Source organism: Ursus arctos, chromosome X (genome assembly GCF_023065955.2).
Source record: "Ursus arctos isolate Adak ecotype North America chromosome X, UrsArc2.0, whole genome shotgun sequence".
NCBI lineage: Eukaryota > Metazoa > Chordata > Mammalia > Carnivora > Ursidae > Ursus > Ursus arctos.
Window position 1 is genome coordinate 20,812,806 of NC_079873.1, and position 18,953 is coordinate 20,831,758.

Sequence of the window (18,953 nt, forward strand, 5' to 3'; positions counted from 1 at the left end):
AGTCATGTGGCCCAGCCTAGAGTCAGTGTGAGGAGAAGTCTGAAAGGTATGGATTTAGGGAGATGTCAACAAATTGTGGGCCATTATTACAATAATCTTCCACAAAAATTGTGCTTTTGGTAATATTTTGTTCCTGAAGTTTTTCCTAAGCTCTCAAATACCTCATCTATCTTATCTCTTTTCTCTTTCTCTGTCACTCTTGTTCTTACTGTTGCACATATACACGCGCACACGTACGTTTTGTTTTCTAACAGAAATCAGATATCCTTGACAGAGTGCATAGAGACCAGTAGTGTGTTTCAGAATGATGACATTATTTTTCAGTTCTTGCCTCATCCCAGCTCTCTGAAACATGAGTAGGTATGGAAGATTATATAAGCAGATGGCTATCAACATTAAATCCTTAAATCAGCTTTAAAAAAATGTATTTTTAAAAAATGTGTTTCCAGTTTTATCGAGAAATAATTGATAAATGTCACTGTATAAGTTTAAGGAGTACAGTAAAAAGAAAACAAAGGAAAAGATTTTCTCTTTGTGATGAGAACTTTTAGGATTTATTCTCAGAGCTTTCCTATATATTGTCTAGCACGATTGACTGTAGTCATCATGTGCTACGTCACATCCCCAACACTTATTTCTCTTATAACTGAAAGTTTGTACCTTTTGACCACCTTCCTCCAAATCCCCACCTCCTGACACCCCTAATTAGCTTTACAGAAGAAACAAAAACTGACTGTTTACTCAGCATTGTTGAGGAGGAAAAACTTTCCTCTATCCTCAAGATTCTTCTGGGTGGTCTAAGAATTAAATTGACATTAGACAGATTAACAGGAGAAAGTCACCTTTAATTATGTACTTACGGGGTCCATAAGAATATGAGGCCCACAGGCAGTCAGGCAGTTGAGGTTTATATGCCAGCCAGAGCTAAGGAGAAGGGGTCAGGGTCTGAGACTTCTAAGGGAGGAACACCATTCACAAGAAGATAAAAAAGGAGTTACTGTTTTGTAAACAAATGTTTGCTGGGCCGTACAGAACCAACGGGACATAGAGAAGAATTTCCGTGAACAGCTCTCTCTAGGTTCTTCCGGCTCCATCCCACCTGGTCCTGTTACGCTGTGGTCATCTGCGGTGATAGTTCCTTTCCTGGAGCAGGTCCTCTAAATGCTTTCAGGCATTTGGGGGGAGGCAAAAAAGAAAAACTTCTTGAGTCTTCTGTTTCTTAAAAATATTCAGGCTAAAATAATTCACTTGCCAAAGAGACACATTTTGGGGTGGTAAATTTTGCTCCCCGACAACATCAACAAAGAATTGCTGAACACAGCAGTGAGATGCTGCCGGGAGGGAGCAGCATACCGAATTGCCTTGCCACCCTTGCTTCCAGAGCTGTGCAACAGGGTGCCCAGGCGGCTTGGAAGTGGTAGTTTCTATTTGTGCTTTGCTTCAGTGTTAACTTCCAATTTAGGCTTTTAAAATGGAAACTCAATCTTAAAATCAGTTTGGATGCCAGAAAAGCAGTTTTTGAAGAGGCAAGGAAACGAAGACATTATATTTATATAAAACATGGGCAGATGAGGAACTGTAATAAGAATTTCGAGCGACTCGTATTCTAGAGTGCCTTTTTTTCCCCTACCACGGTCTATTCTTTATCACTAGATAACTCAGAAACTTTGATTTAAAAGTTTTAGAGGTTACTTCTAAAATGTATTTGTAGAGAAACAAATAAATACACGATCAGCTCAATTGTCTGACTATGAATTACCTACTTGATCTCTGGCTTAGCATGTTTGCAATAGATATTTCGATTCAGTCCTTCATTTAGCACCCTCTGAGGCCAAGCACCTCTTCAGTCAGGCTAGTGCGCACCAAGGCAATTAATCTAATAATTAAAATGGGAGCTTTAAAGTGATACATGTTAGTGAGATTAGGATATAATTCAGTGGAAACTGGCAGTGCGGTCTAAATAGGCTGTGCCTTCTAAGGACCCTCAAAATAACAGTAAAAGAGCCATGTCCAAGAAATCCTATCTATAGATAATAATTTCTAACTTAAGCTCTCCTTTTAAAATTTTCACGACAGCTAAGTGAATTGGATCCCTTTTCCTCGTTTTATTGATGAAGGAACTAAGTCTCAAAGAAGGTACAGATTTGTTCTTAGCTGGTGGAGTGGTGAGCCTTGGGATTTGAACTCGGGAATACTTCACTAACTCTAAAACTCGTATTCTTTTCATTGCTTATTCCTAGTTTCCCTTCATCAACAGGGATACTGTATCTTTTAGATGTGGAAGATGTTAAGCAGGTGTTTGTTAAATTGAACAAAATCAAATGTTGGCAGTTTCAGTACCTGTCATCTTGGCCAAGGGAATTTAATACTTTTACTAGTTTTTACTAAGATTACTTCTTTAAGAACTTGTTTTAAACTTTTTTTTTTTTAATTCACAGAAAAGTTCCTCTTAAACAGGACCAGAACAGGTGTCTTGAATTTCAAATTCATTGTAGACAAACTTTTTTGTAACAAAACAATGAAAATCACTAAAACAAAAATGAAATAAGCATATGAAAATATGATGCAAGTTAAAGAAAACCACTAGACTCCAACATAAAATTGCTTTGCCGAGTTGGTAAGGGATGTTTGCAAGTGCACTTACTTTGAATTTCTGTACCTTTCTCCTTGAGGACTGGTAACATACAGTTCATGGACCAGTACCAGCCCACATGTCCATGAAGCCACTCGAAGCAGTACTAGAGTACCAAATGCTGACCTCGTAGAAAACAGCTTCTGTAGTGCTCACCTAGGCAACACACGGGAAAAATGGAATGTGGGAGAGAAAAAGCATTTCATATGTTTATGAACTGATAAAAAGTAATTTCCAGCATCTTTTGTGAAGTGTCCTTCTTTTGTGAGGCAAAAGAAGGACAGATCGTTTGCCCCACTTGGGGTAAGAACAAAGGGAAATAAGAAAATAGATAATTATCTGCTCGTTTTTCTGAAAGTTTACCCAGGCAAGATAAATCAGATATTACTGATGAGTTACCTGTAGCTGGTGGGTGGGAAGGGACGGATGGCAAAAATTGCAGATAGCATCTATACTGCATATTAATGTTGTAGCGATGTTAAATTTCCTGAATTACATAATTATGGTATGTATTAGTATGGTCTTGCCCTTAGGAAATACCCACTGAAACATTCATGTGTACAAGGCCCTGATGTCTACAAGCTACACTCAAGTGGTTCATGGAAACAGTGTTAGCAGTTGATGTGACCGAGACGGTGTTTTTCCGGTTTCATTCTTTCATCTCTGCTGTGAGCTTGAAATTCGTTTCAAATAGACAAAGGACACTTCGTTAACCGAAAAGATAAATATTCAGAACTGAAAGAAAGGAAGAAAAACATCAGCACCTAGCTTTTTTTTTTTTTTTAACCAACTTCCCACACCAAACTACTACACTGATTGACTTTTAACCTTGAGACCGTGGGAGGAGTAATATGGTAATTTTTTTTAGCCTGTATTTACCCTGGCAGAATTGTGTACAGTATTTAAAAATCATGCATTACATGTTGCATCTAATTAATCTCCTGCCAGACGCTTAATCTCCTGTGAAATTCAGCTGCCATGGAAATAAATTGACAAAGTGGCTTCACTTGTTAATAGTAAAGGTATTTGAATCTGAGAGCCAAATTATAGACTCCTCCATCATCTGTAGCTCAGTGGTGGCCTAAAAAGCAAAACCAACGTCCAAGAGTGGCTAATTTTCAGTTTCTTTGGATTTCTTTATTATCTGCAGAAGAATCAGGGCTTTCTGGCACTAAATATTATCCCTCACACCTGTGGGTCCTAAGAGTGGATTTCAGGTATTTGAATTCTTTAATCTCCTCTGTTTGAATAAAATAAAACCGTGGAAGGTAGTAGATACTTTCAGCCAACACATTTGTTGACTATCAAAAAAATGAAACATTCCAAGAGTGGAAAATTGAAGAAGTTTGTACAAGAGGGAATTGCGCCCAAAGAATACCTGATATTTTAATCAGGTTCTTAGTGCCTGGATGAGGATTAAGAAGCCAGGTGACGGTCAGCAGTGGAAATGTGTTCAGGACTAGGGTGAGGCGCCTGCTGAGGACTTGACAAGATAATGGAATGAGCTCAAAATTAAAAACAAATAAAAATGCACAGATGAAACCCAGCTCTGTCAAAATAGCCAGATTTCAAAGTATTTGTTCTTTGGAGTAGGGGAAGGATGAAGGCGCAAAAGGGAGAAAAGGTACGTGTATGTTTCAGGTGTTGGGAGAAAAACAAAGTGTGGAATCATGATGTTACTCATGAACTGAAGATTGTGAGACTGGAGGGACCTGCTTTTGGAGACCCACGTGCCGTGTCCGAAAGGGTTGGTTAAGTGGCGCTGCCTCTCCTCAGCTCACAGTCATCATTTTGTCTGGGATCAGGAGTCCTCCCATGATGCACAGGGCACAGTCACCTGGTTCAGCTGACAGTGCTGTTCCTTTTTTGTATCTGGTTTTAAACATTTCCCAGGGTTTGTCTAGTATCTCTGGGGAAGTTTCCTGCTCAGATTCCAGTCACCGCAGGTGTCTGTCTTTAATGGATTGGTAAATGCCTTCCGTGTTTTAAATCTCAGCTCTGCCTGTTCAGTATAATTTAAACAACGGAAGCCAAAAGTTTTAAGTAGCATGTATTATTTCCTTACTAGTAAGTTCTCTGGAACTCTCCAGATTCATAGTACTTTCTACCAGTGGCTTGAGGTATAATACTGTTGTGCAGATACTGAACCAGTCTGTTTTCTTTCTCTGTAATCCTTAACTCCAAACCTTGCATAACGTCACGGGCAGCAGATGCTTTGCAAGGAACCCAGGTCATAATGGTTTCGCTGTTGAATAGAGACAATCCCCACAGGTTTAGGACATTGGATTGTGGGGCTTGCTGCTTTAGGATAGGAATAGAGGGTGGATTATCACTTCTGGTGCCCATGGCTTGTCAGAGTTATGGACAGCCAGGGTGGCTGACTCAGGTCCTGGATGATCGTTCACACCTGATGCTGTGCACTATGCACCATCAAGAGAGTGGAGCCCGGGCTATCAGTGAGGTTCTCCTAAGGGTTCCAGCTTCCCACATACCCTGTGTAGAGCACACAACCACTATTCCTGTGGTTTCTAAAACCCCTCTCCTGAGTTTGGTTTGAGTTGGGGGAGAGGCTGAAGTGGGTATACAGGAGAGACTTCATCGTTTCCCTCCTTCCCCCCCTCCTCACAATACATGAAGATCTGAGAGGTGGTGTATTTGCTGAGGCCACCATAACGAAATATCACAGACTCAGCGGCCTAAATAACAGAAAATTATGCTCCCACAGTTCTGGAGGCTGGAGGTCCAAGATCAAGATGCTTCAAGGTTGATTTCTTCTCAGGCCCATCTCCTTGGCTCGCAGATGGCTGCCCTCTCTCTCTGTGTCCTCGCGTGATCTCTCCTCTGTGCATCCGGCATCTCCGTGTGTCCAGATTTCCTCCTGTTATAAGGACACCTGTCAGATTGGATTAGGACCCACCCTAACGGCCTCAATCACTTCTTGAAAGGCCCTGTCTCCAGGGCCTTTTTTACATTCTAAGGTACTGGGGGTTAGGGCTTCAACGTATGAATTTGGGGGGACACAATTCAACCCATAATGGGTGGGTTTTGGGTTTGTGACCTTTATCATGTTTTTCTACTATAGGACAATAAACTTAATGGTCACGGACAGAAATAGTATTTTCTTTACTCTGTGCAAAGAATTCTTTCTTAGCCCTTGAACTCATAACTTCAGAACTTGAACTACCTGAGATGAAAAAGTATTAGATTAGTGTCTACCAAGATGATCTCTGTTGCCCCCTCTACACCACGAACCAGGGATAGCTGTTGGCGCCAGATCTCAGGAAGCTCTAGCACATGTGATGGAACCAAAGACAGACATTTCTGAAGGGAACCTACATGATTTGTTAAAGATCGGGGCTACAGAAAAGAAGAAATTGTAGTTTTCATGCAATGCAGGCTCTGTGCTCCTTTTGCTCTGTACCTTGGTCTCACCTGTAGAAGGAAGCTTAAGCCTAAGTTTTTCCCTGTATGAACAGGAAATCGAGTTTCATTCTATGTAAAGTCAATTGACCAGAAAAAGAAAAGAAATTATCATGTCCTTAACATCCAAGGACCATTGGACCTAGTAGTCTAAAGTTGAATAGTCCATTATGGTAGCCACTAAATACATGTGGTTATATAAATTTAAACTTAATAAACTAAAATATCAAAATTTGGCTTCTCAGTTTCACTAGTTACATTTCATTTTCTCAACAACCGTATTTGGGTAGTGGCTACCATATTGGGCAGCACGGATAAAGAATTTTTTTATGATTGTGGTAAGCTCTATTGGATGGCACTAATGAAGAATCTTTTGATGCGTGGTGAGATAAATGTCTACATTGACTGGAGCTCTGATTATCTGTGTTCGAATTCAGTCTTGATCCCCCTTCTCTGATAATCAGTTTTCCCAATAAAGATTTTGTAACAACCTTGTAGAAACTCCTCTCTTCCATGGGGACCAAAACTCTTAGGGGATTCAAAATACTAGAAGAACCCATCTCTGCCCATAAAAAGACTAGGAGTCAAATAATACATCCTTTTATGTACAGTGTAAAGTGGTCTTTTGGGCATAAAATCTTGTGGCCACATTATTGTTTCTGAAGAAGAGAAAATGGATATTAATTTGGTTAAGGCCCCATGTGTCTCTGCTTGACGCTAGGGAGAGCGTTAACAGCATGCATTATTTCTCTTCCCTTAAGTACTTTGATATTCAAAGTCTCTTCCTAGATACCAGACAACTGAGTTTGATTCCCAATAGGCCTCTAGCTTTTGAGTCTTGTACTATAAATTCTTTCAGCTCCTATAAATTCATCAACTATAAATTCATCAACTCCATCCAGAGAGAGCTCATCCCTGCCAGTTGGGGATCCTCCAGGACGGACAGATTAAGTGGAACTCAATGCTCTAGTGCCTTAGAAGGTCATAAGAGTCAGGGCTTGTGTATCTCTTGTTTAGAGAAAATACAAAGTTCTATTGTAAACTTCAGGCTTTCTTGATTGGATCAGCCAGCCCACCTCCCTCTCTGCCCTCTTTCCTTTCAGAAGTTATTTGTTGTAACTTACTACAGAGATGATACATATTTAATTAATTATGTCTTAATATGAATGTCGTTAGCCGTTAGTTTTCCAAGTATATTAGTAGTTTAATCAGTATCTCTATAAGAAAGTGCTGTAGCTCAGGCGTTAAAGAACTTTCAAGATGAAGGAAATTAAGTGGTTCATTTTTCTTTGTTTTCTTCTAGATGTGTTACAGTATTAGTTGTTAGATTTAGCTCCTTGCATTCTTTTTAACAGTGAAGGGGTTCCTTCCCACATTTCATTATTTCATATGATATCTTTAATGCATCAGAAAAGATACCTTTCGTAACACAAAAGAATTTTCCTCATATTCCCTGTTTGCCTAATAGACACCTTTGGATCCTCACCTTCCTTGACGTCTCAGCGCTTTGACTAGGAGACTGCTCCCTCCTGCTTTTCCTTCTAACTGCCTGACTTCTCATTTTCATTCACCTCTTCCTCCTCTTCTTCTGACTTCTGACTATTTAGTGAGGTCTATTTCTGGTCTTTTTCAACAATGCAATTTATTCTCACAGTCTTGAGAGAAATGTGGCTGCTTTTGGGTAATAGATAATCATGGATAATGTGGTTGGTTCTGTACTAAAATCAGGCTTCCTATGAGTTGAATACTGATGTGTGCTAAGGAATAAGTTTGCAAGCCACTAAAACACCTACCCAGCCAGCTTCAAGCTCTGACAACAAATGCAGTGGAAGAATGGTCACCAGCCATCCTTCTAATCGGAGACTTGGGCCTGACTCAGGGGTATGCAGAACATAGTCATATCCCAAAAGAGAGAGAACCCTGAAGGGGGTTAAGTTATGCATGCCTATTTTTGTATTCTACTTTGATCAATCAAAAAGCCCATCATGTCTCCCTTGGAAAGAAATGAGGAAGGAAAATTGAGGATCGATACAATTTATTTTCCCAGTATTGTTCTCTCTTAGGAAATGGCACAGAAATTAAAATTAGGAGATAATGAGGAAAGGGGACAGAGCCTCCCATTACAACCATTTCTGTGTTCGTTACTTCCAAGTACATATCCGTAGCACAGGATCTGCCCTTAAATTTTCATATATCCAACTGTTTATTCGATGTTTCCACTGAGTTGTATCATTGGCAGCTCAAAGTTAGTATGTCTAACTTTTTAGCATGTATACAGATGATCCCTGACTTAGGATGGTTTGACTTAAAATTCTCTGACTTTATGATTGTGCAAAAGAAATGCATTCAGTAGAAACCATACTTCAGATTTTCAGTTTGGATCTTTACCTGGGCCAGTGATATGTGGTCCAGTCTTCCTTGGGACGCTGGGCGGTAGCAGCGAGCCACAGCTCCCAGTCAGCCACCCATCAAGAAGGTGAACCACCAGCCGGTACGCTTATAACCATGCTGTCCCCATATGCCCATGCTGTTTTTTTACATTCAGTACAGTAGTCAATAGTTTACCTGTGATGATCAGTATTTCATTATAAGGTAGGCTCTGTGTTAGATGATTTTGCTCAACTGTAGACTAAGGTGAGTGTTCTGAGCGCATTTCAGGTAGGCTAGACTAAGCTGTGATCTTGGGTTGGGTTAGGTGTATTACATGCATTTTTGATTTAAGATACTTTCAGCCTCCAATGGGTTTATTGGCGTGTAACCCCATCGTAAGCCCAAGAAAATCTGTCATCTTAGTAGATAGTCTAACCCTCACAGTAAATGTTATCTCCACCTACCTAAGTGCTCCAGCCACAAATCCAGGAGCTGTCTTTTGTATTTCCCTTTCCGTTCCGTTGGCTCTACATCCAAAATACATGGTAACCCCATCTGGTCATCTCTATCCCTACTGCCACCAGCCTCTTCAAAGCACTTACCATTTGTCTTCTAAACGATCGCAGTGTCTTCCTGACCCTTTCCCTGCTTCTACCCTCGCTTTCCTCCAATTCTGGATCCACACTGTAGCCACAGAGGACTTTAAGGGTTATAAATCAGATTGGAATGAGCCTCTGCTTTAAAAGCTTCCTGGCTTCTCCTTTTCCCAAGGACAGAATGCGTACTCCCCCCACCCCCCGACCCTTACTGCCTATCTCAGTAGCTTGCTTGTTTTTAACACTGCATGCAGTAATTATTTTCTTTTAGTAAGTGTTTTTAGTGTATGTTAGCTCTTATACTGTAATGTATGCTCTGTGAAGGCAGAAGCTGTCTTGTACCTGGTTCATCACTGTGTCCCCAGAACTGGGAATCTGTGTGCATGAATGCCAGGCTGTGGGAAATTCTTTGGGTACGTTTTTTCATTTGATGCTCACAGCACCCTGGTAAGTTTGCTAGTATCTCCAGGTTAGATAGGAGAAAAAAATACTCTGAGACTTAGCATGGCTGAAGAACTTGGCCAAGATCACACAGCTCTGAAGGGATAAATGTGGTATTTGAACCTACATCTGTCTGACACCAAAGCCTGAGTGTCCCACCACCCGCTGTTCTATTGTCGGCCCATGGGAACTGGGAATAAAGCTAAATATCTACCTAACTCTTTCTTCCCCTCTGAAAGAATTTACCTAACAAGGAGGTAGGCTTAAAAAAAAAAAAAAAAAAAAAAAAGATTTTTCCTTTCTGCAGGGAATATTTTAGTAGGTCAAATAATTACATTTTAGGGGGACATCTTTGCCTGGGAGAGTTGAACACGTGCCATTTAAAAGAAACAGCCAGAAGCACAGTTTAATACAATGGGATATTGCCCAAATGTGCAGGAATGAGCTCACCATCAGGCATTTAGAACAAATCCATTCCTTGGTTCATAATTAAACAATCAAGAAACGGTTTCGGGGCACTCACCGTGTGTCTATCAATACAACTTTGTTATAAGAATTACAAAGACAGTCTCTGCTCTCAAGAAGTTCAAAATCGAATGGGAAAGACAACCGTGTAAATAAGTAAATGAAATACAAGTCAGAACAAAGTAAGAACTAAAGCAGAGGAAGAAGCTAAGTGTCTTTTTGACACACAATTTGTATTGTGTATCATGCATAAAATACTGATAAGCTTGAGTTTTTGTACAATTATTTTCCTAAGTCAGATACATAACACCTTAAATTTTTATTTGCCATGTGTCTGTCTGTACATGAGACTGAGAAAGTGTGGGCTGCTGTTGAAGCCAGAGGCTTGGAATGGCCTCGACCAGCATTCCCATGACTCCAGTGTCCCCGGCTCTGCTTCCTTGGGCAAGTTCATTAATTCTCTAAACCTTCCTCATCGGTAAAAGAGGATAACGATAGTGTCTAACTCTCAGGGTTTGGGGGAAGATCAAATGAGACAATGGCTATAAAATTCTCAGCGTTTCTGGTACCTAGTAAGTTCTCAAGGGCATCAGTTGCTATCACGGTTGGCAGTGCAGATGAAAGATGCTCTTGGGTTCTTTATAAAGTACAGAAACATACACGGAGTGTTTAAAAGAAAAAAGAAAAAAAGAAAAGAAAAGCACCTGACAAAAATACCACAAACCATTAAGCTCTAGTTCCTGCTCTGCTGCTTTCCTACTCAAGTGACTTTAGCAACATTAACTTTTTATCTGTTCCAAACAGATATTTCAGTGATGAACGCTGTTCCCTTTCAATCACAAGGCGGTTGCGGGCAGGCCGTGAAGGCAGAAACTGTTGCATACACGGGACACACAGAGATTTATTTGATAAGCTGCTTTTCCACAGATAATCCAAAAGCTGATGAAGTGTGTATATTTAAATTTGTTTGTAAAAGGTTATAGATTCTGAGAAGTAAGCAAAGACTATTTCTAGTGTATGTGATTGCTTTTTTTCTCATGAAAGTTCAGGTGGCCTTCATAAATTTCATGACTGAAATACATCAAAGGGCTAGCCACGCACCCCCAGGGTGATCTGAACTTCTCCAGGGGTTTCACTAACTGTGTAATGATGTCTCTCAAAAGGAAATTTCTAGCGCCCAGGTCCCTTGGGTCCCCCCCCCCCCATTTGTATGAACATCTCCTCTACCATAAAAACCTCAAATGCCCTGTGTCCAAAGTGCACTCATTGTTGTGCTATGCAGGTCAGTTCTATCACATTAGACAGTGGTTTTTAATGAGGGGTGATTCTGCTGCCAGGGGACATTTGACAGTGTCTGGAGGTACGGTCGGTTGTTATAGCTGGAGTGGGGTGCGGTACTACGGGCATTTAGTGGGTAGCACGCCGCTCACCGTGGTGTAATGCCCCGGACATCACCCCCACACTCACCCTCACGATGGAATTATCTGGCCCCAATGTCAATTGCTGTGGTTAAGAAACCCTGATACTTAGGTGATTTCCACGGGGTGGCCCAAATCTGAAACCTGGGAGGCATCCTGATGCTTCTCCAGCCACACAATATGTAGACTATCTGTAGGCCAGTCTGGCAAGAGAATATCTTCTATCTTTTCCTTCACATTACCATCTTAAGCCGAAGTAACTTGTGCCTCAAACTTCTCCAGTTTCCTTAGAACGGGGCTTCCTAACATGCTCCTTCTAACCCACTTTCTTTTTTGTTTTCAGAATCACTTTCCTGAAATGAGAGATTGTGAATATTTATCTTCTACTTGTAGTATTTCAAGAGTAAACTCAAACTGTTAAGGACAGACTATCGAAGGCCCTGCAGACATTAGAAACCACCAGTCCATCTCTCTAGGACCACCTCTTACCAAAACTCGATTTGCACTCTGGGTTCCAGGCACATGGACAGGCCTGTCATGCTTGAGATCTCTCCCTCTAGCCCCAGCCTTTTCTTTGTCAAGCCATTGTGCCTTTGGTGCCCTGGGCCCTCTACTGCAGTACCCTTCCAGCAACTCCCACGCCATGCCCAGTTAGTCCTGGTCATCATTTAAGGCCTAGCTCAGACGCAGCCTGCTTGGGAAGCTCTCTTTGACTCTTGTGTTTAGATTAATTATCCTTTCTTTGTAAATTCCTTTATAATATTAAGTATCAAAACGTATTGGTGTCCTAGATTGTAAGCTTCTTAAAGGAGGGCTGTATTTATATCTTAGTGTCCTCGGTGCCTAGTAGTATCTAGAACATACTTATTGTACTTTGTTGAAGGAATGAGGTCAAACTACAATTGATAGAATATTATTTAAGAAATAGAAAAAAAAAACCAACATGGCTGTGTCAGAGTTTCAATAGGAAACATAGGGAACAGTCAGATTGAATAATTTGAAGATAATGTAATAAGGGTAGAGAAACTGAGAGAAACTGCAGGGAATTGGAGTTCATAACATAAGGGAGGTGTTGCCACTATAGCCACTATGGCCTACCTGAGCAAGAAGTGGGAGCCATGACTGGAACCCAGGAAGGAGGGAGACAGAGAAGCATCTTCTAGAGAGTAGCTGTCAGATCTCCTGCAGGGGCTCTCTTGTTTGAACCCAACCAAAAGCCAGAAAGAAATGGAGCATATTGATGAATCCACACAGATGAAGCTCAAAGGACCAAAACCAGGATGGAGAAGTCTGGAACGTAGATCTGGACAGCGTAATCAGAAAATATCCGGTACCATGGCACAGTGAAAGGAAGCATGCATTTCAAAGTCTGGCAAACCTGGGTTTCAAATCCAAGTGTTTGTATTCTCTAGTTGTGGGATCGTGATTAAGATGCTTTATGTATCTGGACCTTAGTTAACATTAATTTAACAACACCTTTTTAAGGTTACAAGGAGGATTAAATGAGGTAGTATATATGTACATGTTTTATAGATTACCTGGTGTAGAATAGGGCTAACAAGATAAAGGTATCAAATATAATACGGAAAAAAAAGGATTCTAAGTAAAAAAAAAAAAAAAAAAAAAAAACATGGGGGAGGGAGGGAGTGTGCTAATCCTTACCAGTCCCCTCGCAGGTGGTGGAACCATAGCAGAACTAGTCCTCCGAGTGGAAAAATTTCCCAAATCACCCTGAGTCAGTATTACCCTCACGAGCTTTTGTGTATATGTACATACAAACTGAAGCTGCAAGGCTCAAAACGGCCTGCATCTGTACCTTTACGAGCTGTTTATTTTACAGTGATGGGAAGTTTGCTGGAGAGCTCTTTACATTTTCCTCATGTAGACTCTATCTGCTTTCAGAAGTAGTCCAGTTTAAATAGCAAGAATTAATCCATTGAAGACACACAATTTGGTTGAAACATCTGTTTGATATTCTGTGCAACCAACTTCATCTATTCTTCATAGAAAAAGAACACAATCTTACTTATAATAAACATTTATTTTTGTAACAGCAATCATGCAGCTGCAGAAAACATGGTTTATCATTAGATAATCACATCCTTGGGGATTGGATGCACCCGACTGTGTCTTACGCTTTCTATGTTGGAAATTTAATTTTCTCATAAATGTCAGAACTGTTGCCTTGCCACATATTGCTTAATTAATAATTAAACCATAATTCCCTCCTCATAAACTATATTTAAATCTATATGCTATATGTATGTACACATAATACAAGCAGGACTAAACATAGATAGCAGAGCCCTTTGTATTTCACATAAGTGCATTTACATTTCATACCCTGGTATTAAGTTGTACTAGTTGGTACATTTACTTCCTCAGTGAAAACGTCTCATAAAAATGATCCAGTTGAAGAAACATCGCCCAGTTCTTAATGTCCTTCTTGGCTCTATACTCTGTCATCGTCCAGATTTTTAAGAAATCTGGCTAAGGGTAAGAATGAACATGAGTAGTAAGTAGAAGCTAAGGAATCACTTTTGAAATGGGACCTCAATCCTAGTCCTGGTTACCAATGGGAATGTTTTGGTCCCTCAGGAAAGATTGGCCGTGGGTGGTGTTACAGCGTCAAGTGATGCGTGTTTCCCCCGTATTTGAAGTGGAAAGTATCTTTCACTGCCGCGGTCAGATTGCTGAAAGCATGAAGATCTGTGGCGACCGCTTGGATCATGCGCAATTTAAACCCATCTTTGAGCAAGGTGGCGCTTGGTCCTAAGTCTGCAGGAGGAATCCCTGTCACTAGGAGGCAACAGGGTCTTGGGACCCCCGAGCCGATGGGCAGGGCTAAGGGGGACTGCCAAGCCCCCTTCACGCCAGGATGAGTTTTAATTGGTATGAAGCTGTAGAGGAGGAAAACTTTTCCCTTCTTCCCTTGTAGCTTTATTGGCTGGTCTAGTAATTCAGTTGACATAAAACAGATAAACAGGAAAAAAAAAGATTTAATTTCATACACGCAGGGGCTCATAGAAATATGAGACTCAAGTCACCACAGCAGGCAGCTTTTACACCTTTTAGACAAGGAAACAATACATTTGTGAAGAATTGACAGGACAAAGGGGTTTGGGCTTGGGGTAGCAAATTAAAGAAGAAGAAACAAGGTTTGTTTATATCTCCTTCTTGGCCCTGAATTCCCTGTCTTTGGTGATAAGGACGCCTTCTACCCACCTTTCACATGGAAGATTGATTTCCTGCTTTCAGGGAAACAAAAGAGGGTCACAGTGTCCTTGCACTGGCTGTTTCTTAAGCTAATTTAATTCAAAATAATATGCCAAAGTGGCGTGTTTTGGGTGGATAATCTCCCCCTTCAAAACCGAAACCAAATTACAATGAGGTTACTTAACTATTGAGACCACCCATCTTTTGCATCTCTTAACACTATGGGACATATATACTAGTCCCAGGAGGACGAGAAGGAGACCCACATGGAGCAGAACCACTCCCAGCTGTCACCAGTCCAAATCAATTGAATTCCCAGCTGGCAGCAGACACGTGAGTGAGTCCAGTCTAGATCAGCCTAAATCAGCAGACAGCCAGCTAAGTAAATATTTCTTGTCGTACGCCATCGAGATTTTATGGGTGGTTGTTTTGCATCATGATTGTGACCATAATTAACTGTCCCTTGGCACTTGCATCTTACTCACCTCTACTGACGTTAGTTGTGTTGGCTGGTAATGGTCACATTAATGGTGATTACCGTTCATTATATTTATGGCCTTCCATGTGCCAGGTGCTTGACGTATGCTATCTCTGACCCTCACATAATTATTACCCAATTTTATAGCTAAGTAGAATGAAGTTCAGAGAGATGAGGTTCATCCAGTTGCTTTCTTGACATCTCCACCTTGTGTTCTCATAGGCATCACAAAACATTTCTTCAAAATTGAGTGCCTTATCTTCCCCTCCAACCTGTTTGACCCACAGTCTTCCCCACCCTGGTTAATGGCAATTTTGTCTTTCCAGTTGCTCGGGTACAAAACCTTGGGGCTCTATTGGACTTTGTTCTCAGACCTCAAATCTGATTGGTCAGTAAGTCCTATTGACTGTACAGACTGTACGTTCTAAATATTTATAAAATCAGACTACTTCTCATCACATCCACTGCTCTCATCCTGCTCCGAATGACCATCAGCTCTTGCCTGGATTATTGCATTAATTTTATCTAATCTGGCCTCTTTCACACATGCATTGCTATAGTTGAGTTTCCACATTGCATCTAGAGTAATCTAAAAAGTGTTCAATCTAAAATCTAGAGTAACCTAAAAAGTGTTAAATCATGTCGCTCTTGTGTTGAAATCATTCTCAGAATAAAATCCACAGTTCCTGCAATGGCATATAAGACCCTACACAATTTTTCTCCAATGGAATGTATGTTCCATGAAGCCAGGGGTTATTATATTTTGCTCACCAATATTTTCCTGGGGGCCTGAACACTGCCCAGTCATAGGTGCTCAATAAATATTTGTTGATGGAATGAATGAAACAAACCTTGAGTACATGTAGAAAATGGCAGAGATAGAATTTCAATCCTGTTGGATCTAACTTCAGTGAAGTTACTTTTTTTTTTTTTTTTTTTGCCACTCACATAATGTTCAACTTTTATGTATTGAAGACAGATATTTTGGTTTTTTCCCTAATGGCTTGTGTGTCTCCTTCTTTCTCCCATGTTGTAGTAAATTTTACCAGGTAAAAAAATGAGTTGGTAGTCATGGTGGTGATGGGCTAGTTTGCTAAGCTGTTTCATTTAGGTATTAGTATGGGAGAGTACCATGTATGACTTTCAGCTCCTCTCATAGTGGCAAAAATCTACACGATAAGCTGGGGCTAGAAGGGGCTATGACCAAGTTCTTGCCTCTCTTCTTTGGTAGTGATTTTTATGTAAGTAAAAAAATTTCCTCTATACAATCTGAAAGCTATGTTTTCTAAGCTTGTGGTAGAATGTATCAGAGCATTCCACTAGAAAATAGGTGGTCTACTTAACTTTCAATATTTCCTTTTATTCTCTCATTACCAGAGATGGAGACCCACTCCTTTTGTAACAAGCCTTCATGTTTTGGAAATCATTATGAAAACACCTCCTGCCTTTCTTTTCTTTAGGTTGAAATAGTGTCAAATCGTTTAACCTTTGTTTCTCAATCGTATTTCTGAGTCTTTAATCATTTTCATTACTTTGCTATAAGCCCTCTTCAAATTCCTCACGTATTAAAAATTGAAGGGCCTCTACTGGTTTTCTTCAGTAGGAGGTTTCTCTATTTGTGTTTAATACAGCACAAACATGATTAATTATGCAGACTCCTCTGAACCAAATGCTTAACTAGAATATAGATATATTCTTAGTGTAAATACTATTATAATGCTGCTTTATGTCTTAGTTGATAGTTTTGACTTTTGGTTTTTATAATATTCAGTCACCTTTAGGTCACTTAAATAAACCCAAAAAACCTCTCCTTTATGTACACACCACGCTCTAAAACTATTTAGAATAGTTTTAAATCGCTTCCAGGGCCGTCTGATTTCTGTACCATTGTAGTTTTTAGATTAGGGCACTTAGCTTTTAATTTGTGAATGAAATAACATTTGCAGTATTACAGGGATGATATAAAAAAAATCTTTGGGTCCCACCAAAAAACATGTAATTCCATGATATTTGCATTGTTTCCACATATATCACCAAACTGCTTCCTTTCCACCGGACTAAGAGACACTATGACATGGAAACAGAATTTTCAGAGATTCCTTATAAATGTAATCCATGCATGCCCCCTCCTAAAATATAGACAATGAGTCAACAGTTTTTTCTTGCTTATTTTCTGATCTTATGTTTTTAAAAATTAAAGACATAATGTGCATCACTGATATAAAGGCCAATTACAGCATTATTTCTTTTATGTAGATTTAACCAGTAAGAACATTCTTGGATGGGGGTGCCTGGGTAGCTCAGTCAGCTGAGCGTCTGATTCTTGATTTTGGCTCACGTCATGATCTCATTGTGGTGGGATCAAGCCCCAAGTCAGGCTCCGTGCTCAGCATAGGGTCTGCTTTTCCCTCTTCCTCTACTCTTGTCCTTGCATGCGTGTTCTCTCTCTCTCTCTCAAATAAATAAATAAACAAAATCTTAAAAAAAAATTCTTGGATTATCCTTAAAATGCAGTAATAAGATGCACTTGATGCACCTGGATTAGTCGTTAAGACTTGCAAGTTTGAGGGGCGCCTGGGTGGCTCAGTAGGTTAAGCGTCTGCCTTCAACTCAGGTCATGATCCCAGAGTCCTGAGATTGAGCCCCACCTGGTTGGGCTCCCTGCTTAGCAGGGACTCTGCTTCTCCTTCTCCCTCTGCCCCTCCTCCTGTCTGCTTGTGCTCCCTCTGGCTTGCTGTCTCACTCAAATAAATAAATAAAATCTTAAAAAAAAAAACTTGCAAGTTTATTTGATGGGAGTAAATAACTTGGCTGAATTGTTCATCTTGACATCCATATTCTCATAAAATAGAAATGAACTAAGAACTATAAATTTGGAGGAAAGGGGAAAAGACACTTTTTCGTGTAAGTCCTTCTTTGGCTTTGGTGAGATGTTTTCTGAGAAACATGCTTTCCCTTTGTTTCCAGAAGAATTATTTTGTGACCTGATTTTCCATAAATGAAATTCTCATAAGTTCAGTCAGTTTACTTAGAGGGCACTCAATTCCATGTTGAAGTTCCTTCTTCATTAAATAGTAGTGAATTGCCATTAGGTACATCTGGGAAAACTTTGATTAGACAAAGCCCAGCTGATCATAGCCATTGTTTTTGAATCTATAGATATATTACGGAAATTGGTTTTATAGAACAAGCCAGGGACAGTACATTTTGTTGGTTATGGAAGACAGAACTTTTTATTGCTGTTTCAAAAGAGAAAATTCTAATACATGAACTAGATCCAATGTAGTCTTTAATATACTCTAACCTCGAAACTTTAGGGTTTTTTTTTTTAAAGATTTATTTATGTATTTTTTTGAGAGAGAGAGAATGCACACAGAGGGAGAGGGAGAAGCAGACTCCCCACTGAGTGGGGAGCCCAATGTGGGGCTCCATCCCAGGACCTCAGGATCATGACCTGAGCCGAAGGCAGATGCTTAACCGACTGAGCCACCCAGGTGCCCCAAGCACTACTTTTCTGATAGTCACAGTCCCATCCAGCTTCAAAGGCAGGGAACAAAGATCCTACCTCTTTATGAGATATGGATGGATGCTTTCGGGACACCTTGAATTTCTAGGCCATTTTTGTTTATATTTCCATTTTTCTACAGATAGCATTCATAACTTAATATGATTCTCAAGCTAATTTAGGGATCTAAACAAGTTTTATGACCCAAGGGGGATCTTGTTAAAAATGCAAATTCTGAATCAGTAGGTCTGGTGGGGAGCAGGTCTGGAGTTGGTCCTTAGATTCTGTGTTTCCAATAAGTTAGCAGGTCATGCTATTGCTGCTGGTCTGTGCTAGGCCATACTTAACATGTTTTCCCCTACTGTAATTTGGAGCCTTGTATTGCTATATAGTATTGTATTAGATAACAATT